Source organism: Cebus imitator, unplaced genomic scaffold, assembly GCF_001604975.1.
Source record: "Cebus imitator isolate Cc_AM_T3 unplaced genomic scaffold, Cebus_imitator-1.0 Scaffold180, whole genome shotgun sequence".
Classification (NCBI taxonomy): Eukaryota; Metazoa; Chordata; class Mammalia; order Primates; family Cebidae; genus Cebus; species Cebus imitator.
This window is the reverse complement of record NW_016107495.1, coordinates 1,558,942-1,564,884: the sequence shown is the minus strand read 5'-3', so window position 1 is coordinate 1,564,884 and position 5,943 is coordinate 1,558,942. Positions and strand designations below refer to the sequence as shown.

At 39.8% G+C, this 5,943-nt stretch overlaps 1 protein-coding gene across 6 annotated transcripts in view; it reads left to right on the top strand.

Moving 5' to 3' along the window:
* RBKS (ribokinase) overlaps positions 1–5,943 on the top strand; it is a 98,725-nt gene that overhangs the window by 32,451 nt on the left and 60,331 nt on the right. The gene's annotated exons all lie outside the window — the stretch shown is intronic.

Genomic DNA, 5,943 nt, shown 5'->3' with positions numbered 1-5,943 from the left:
AGAGAGAGTAGTCTCCTTGTCCTTTATATTAATTTCTACCTCATTAAATCCTCTGGGAAGTAGCTGTTCTCAAATAACTTAATGCTGCATTCCCTGAATGTAATGAGTTTATAACTGGGGTGTAAGAAGTGAGGGAAATTAGCCTACCCCAGTGGGTTTCTGTCATCCAGCTTCTAAACAACAGCATGAGTCATAGGTTTCACTGCAGCAACACGGCTTTTGGAAATATAGTGTAATAACTGACGATTTACTCATCTCTAAGTCATTTTCTTCTAATGCTGTATCTTAGATCAGAAATGAATCTGGGCCTTAATGAACTTCCCATAACTGATCTTTTGGCATAGTTTTGTTTTCATATATGTAGAGATATGGTATTGTAACATACAGTAGTCTTGTTTTTATCCATGCTACTGAAATAATTTGAAAATAAGTCTAATGAAATGGGCTGCCAAAGGTTCACATTTTTCATTTTTTATGAAATTTTAAGTTGCTAGCATTATAGTGTTAGTATAACAGGAAAGGTAGATGATTGTGTTTGTTTGATTTTTAGGGAAAGTGAGGCTGGGTCTGCAAATTTTTAGAGGGTAAGAAAAATGTAAGAAACTTAAAAGAATGAGGTTTCTCATGTGAACTACGTAGATTTTACCAAAAATTCTCTGAAATGTCATTTTTCATTGCAGTCAGCACTTTTCTCTCCACAGGAGTTTTTAAATGATGTATAAACTATACAATTATCACTTCATCTGCTAGCAAACTGTAATTTTATTTCTAACTCACAATTAACATAATTTTCACATGGCTATTTGGTCAAAAACATCACATGAAGCATAAGATTCAAAGTAAGAAACCCTCTTTTGCTAAGATTGAGCTCTTTATAGATTTAAAATATCGGTGCAATTAATCAGCAATTAATTATGTTCCAGGAATTATGGAGCTGTGAGAGGGGGCTGATTAAAAACTTTGGCCTGACCCATCTCATACCTGATTAGCTATGAAGGGTTTGGGGAGTAATCGGATGGTGCTGACTTAATTAAGAGGACCTGGAAACTGGAAAGAGGATGATATAATTTCCTGTCTAGGAAAACCTGGACATAGAATTGGTGTTGGAAACTATCCACCCAAAATGGCTTCCCTGGGAAGAGGGGAGTTCCTAGAGCTGGAGACGTTAAAGGAGAAAATAGAGAACCCCTCCCTCTCAGAAGCTTTATAGAAGCTATTTATGTAGCCATTAAAGTCAAGATTGGATGTCCCCTGGGATCTCTTCCAACCCTAAGATTTTGAAATGGATTTTATTTTAGGTCCATTGAATTTGAGGCAAAGAAAGAAATGAAAAAGAGAAATATTTGAATTATGGAACTGAACTTGGGAAATGAATCCTGAAACCATATGAGTGGATGGGAGAGGAACAGAAGCAGGGGCCTGTATTTTGGGAAATGTTCCAGTTAGGGGGTTGATTAAAGCAAAAGTACTAATTGTTTTATTCTGGTTTGTGTATAATGGTTTATGTTGGCATCTGTACAAATTTGAAAGTTCTACGCATCTACCATGCCCTGATTTAGTCATCTAACATTTAGTACCATAGTGGATTTTAGCCGTGCACAGCTAACCCATAGGCTATGTGCTCAGAGGGCAGTGTATGGGCTGTTAGCAACTATATTTACATGTACATTAAATTATATGCTAATTAAGAGGAGGGTTATTCAGAACTTTTTGGAAAAAGGGTGGGGAGTTTCCAGAACTATGTAAGGTAACTTCTGGGCCATTGCTATGGCATTTGTAAACTATCATGGGTCCAGTAGGAGTGTCTTGTGCTAATGAGCAGTGAGGCCAACTAGAGGTCGCTTCCTTGGTTTCAGCCAGCTTCTTCACTGCACCATGTTTTTACCAGATTCTGCTTCCACCAGCAGGGTCCAGCTGGAAAATAAGTCCTGCTAGCCTCCTAACTTGATGCATGAAGGCGGTCCTCAGGCTAGTGCCAGGCTGCATGCAAATTATCACTGGTCCAAACAGTACAGGAATTGAGAGTAAGCAGTTAGAATCATTTATAGCAATTTGACAGAATAAATTTATAGCTGTTGAATATAATAGTCATAATAAATTAGGCCTTATAGTTTGTATGACTCTTTTTTGTTTTCATCTCATTGTTATTGTATTTTATGAAATTGTTAGTCCACAATGGATTGAAAGCAAGAAAAGGAAAAAAAAAGACCAGTCCTTCTCCACAGATAGCATAGCTTGAAAAGCAGTGCATTAGCGTATCCATCACCTTAACCAAAAAGTACCTTCTGTGCTAGATTACTGTGGGAGAATCATGTGATCATGCATTGAGATTTTCATTTTCAGAGATCAAAAATTAGTCACTAGGTCTTTCCAGGTAATATATAATGAGGTGAAATCTGTCCTTTCCTGAACTCCGTTGAAAGACAGCTAGCTAAAACTAGTTGGCTATGTTGATTGGAATGCTTGGCCATGTGTTCAAACAAATGATCCTATAACCAAACAAATAGTATACACCTTATATAAGAAAAAAATGGTAGAAATTAGAGAAAGTAACTGGATTATTTTCACCACTCTCAGATAATCAGGCCTGATAATGGTGATTATAGCATTAACTTTGTATATTAAAGGCCTTTATTTTTTCTGAGACAAGATCTCACTCTGTTGCCCAGGCTAGAGTGTAGTGGTACAGTCTCAACTCACTGCAGCCTCAACCTTCCCAAACTCAGGTGATCCTCCTGCCTCAGCCTCTCAAGTAGCTGTGACTACAGGCACATGCCACCATGCCCAGCTAATTTTTGTACTTTTCATAGAGACAGGGTTTCGCCATGTTGCCCAAGCTGGTCTCAAACTCCTGAGCTCAAGCGATCTGCCTACCTTAGCCCCACAAAGTGCTAGGATTACAGGTGTGCACCACCATGCTTGAAGGCCTTTTTTCTTTCTCCAGAGACAGGTCGCCTAGGTTCTAGTACTATGGTGCAGTCATGGCTCACTGCAGCCTTAAACTCCTGGGCTCAGCAATCCTCCCACCTCAGCCTCCAGAGTAGCTGGGACTACAGGCATGCAGAAACACACCCAGCTAGCTAATTTTTAAATTTTTTGTAGAGATGACATCTTGCTGTGTTGCTGAGGCTGGTCTTGAACTCCTGTCTTCAAGGAATCCTACCACCTCAGCCTCCCAAAATGCTAGGATTATGGCATAAGCCACCATGCCTAGCCTAAAGGCCATTATTAAGATAAACACCCCTTTATCTAGGATTTAAACAACAAGCAAGCTTAAATAACCAAGATTTTATATATTATTATTATGTCTTTTATTGTAAGGCCACAAATGACAAATTAAAAGTTAATATGAAGGATTTATTCAAAAAAGCAATGGCTGGGTTTTGTATGACAACAAATGCAGCTTAGTCTCCTCAGCCAGCTGTTCATTATACCCCTCAGGCACTGAAAAGTCACAAAATGTCTTAAGTCACAAGGATTAACTTATATTCATCTTAGTTTTAGTGTTAATCATATTTTCTGTATTCTAATGCTTTGAAAATTGGTAACCTGTTTTAATATATATGATAACTTCTTGAGCAGAATATTCAGTTTCAAGTGGCCTTGGGTAGGATATTTTGCTCTCCTATATTTTATTCACCCCCAAATGTATGTTGAAGAGCAGAATTACTAGATGGTTTCTGCCATTTGAAGATTCCAAGCAGCCTAAACAACCATTCCTCAATCATTTTGCAAAATAGAAGTTATGGTGCTGACTGAAGTTGCCCTCTTCAGCTTCAGGTCATAGTTTTGGACTCTGGAAGATATGCCAAGGCTCTCCTTCAGTGCAGAAGGAGCCATCCCAGTGGTAAGAGTGAAAGAAGCACCTCAGCACCCTTAGCTGGAACAAATCCTCTTATTCCTCATACACTCAGCCCTTTTGCTTTCCATACCCTTGCTACATTGTCAAATAAAGAAGCCATTAGTCACTTGTGGATATTTAGATTTAAATGAAGTCAAAGTTAAAAATTGAATTCATCAGTCATATAGTCTGTATTTTGAGTATATGTATTGGGCAGAACAAATAGAAACCATTTTCTTTATTGGACAGCACGGATATAGAACATTTCATCACTGCAGAAAGTTCTGCTGGATGGGACTACTCTACAATATTCAGGACAGAAGTGAGTCTGGGATTCCCAAAGAGCATTTGAGTTCTGAGAGTTGCCTTGGCTTATGTGCAAGTGCTTGTCCATAGTTGCTCTTGACCAGGCTTCCATCATGTGGAACAAACTCACACAGGCAGGCTATCTCAGACTATGGAGGTTTCCAAGAATCTTTCTGCCCAAAAGTATTTCACTGCTATAGCCAACAGAGTGTGAGAGTGCCTTCAAGGAAGCTGTTGGAAACAAAACCTTGTATGGAACCATTCTAGAATAGTTTGGGTGCTTGTAGTCATGTTCCTTGAAGAATGAAACATGACTACCATGACTACAAGATGGGTCCAAGGAAAATGAACAGAAGGACAACTAGTACGATTAAATCCTAAAGAGTCTCCAGTAAGCTTTTAGGAAGACTAGACTGGCCAGGTGTGGTGGCTCATGCCCATAATCCCAGCACTTTGGGAGGCTGAGGCGGGCAGATCACAAGGTCAGAAGATCGAGATTATCCTGGCTAACATGGTGAAACCCCATCTCTTTGTAAAATACAAAAGAAAAGTAGCTATAGTCCCAGCTACTCAGAAGGCTGAGGCAGAGGAATTGATTGAACCTGGGAGGCAGAGATTACAGTGAGCCCAGATCACATCTCTGCATTCCAGCCTGGTGACAGAGCGAGACTCCATCTCAAAAAAGATGACTAGACTAACAAATATGAAATTGCCAACAATATAAGATGGTATTGAACTATGGGCTTGGTTAGGAATCTTACAGGAGATCTGTTATGAGAATGTTATAGGAGGTGAAAGGATTAACAAGGGCCAGACTAGGGAAGGTAGACCCTAAGTTGATTCTTGAAAAACAAGTGAGGTTTGATTTGGTGGAGGAGAGGGCAAAGGAATTCTAAGTTCTCAGAAATGATGGCAAGGAAACAGACAGGTTTTTTTCTATTGATATATCCAGAAAGGAACAGTTTTCTGTGGAAGAATAGAAAACACCAGGAGTGACTAAAACTTGGATAGAGACATAATCCACTGAAGTAATGCTCACCTGCAGGACAGAAAAACAGAAGTTCAGTCCAGAGGTGGCAAGCCTACAGGCCTACAGGAGCCAAGCAGGTAACAGAAATTGCAGTAGGTTAGATAGGGACTGTGATGAAGTCAAGAGCCTATGCCTCCTTTAAGGTACTCCCCTCTCAGTTCCAGGTGGGTTGCCTTGCAGGAATGTGGACTCAGTGTTACCAGAACCTCTGAATTTTCAGAACCTCCTGGAAATCTGTTTTTTTGAAGTCTTCTAATATGTAAATATTTAGAACTGATTAAAATTAAAAACAAAAATAGCAGGGCATGTACACCAAAACCTGCACACAGATATTTTAGCAGTTTTATTCATAATTTCCCAAACTTGGTAGACATCTTTTAGTAGGTAAATGGATAAATAAACTCAGGTACATCCAAACAATAGAATATTATTCAGCCTTAAAAGGAAATTAGCTATCAAGGCACAAAAAGACACAGGGGAGGCCAGGCATGGTGGCTCACACCTATAATCCCAGCACTTTGGAAGGCCAATGCAGCAGATCACCTGAGGTCAGCAGTTCGAGACCGGCCTCAACAACATGGAGAAACTCAACTCTACTAAAAATACAAAATTAGCCAGGTGTGGTGGCATATGCCTGTAATCCCAGCTACTCGGGAGGCTGAGGCAGGGGAATTGCTTGAACCCAGGAGGCAGAGGTTGCGGTGAGCTGAGATCATGCTATTGCACTCCAGCCTTGGCAACAAGAGCAAAACTCTATCTCAAAAAA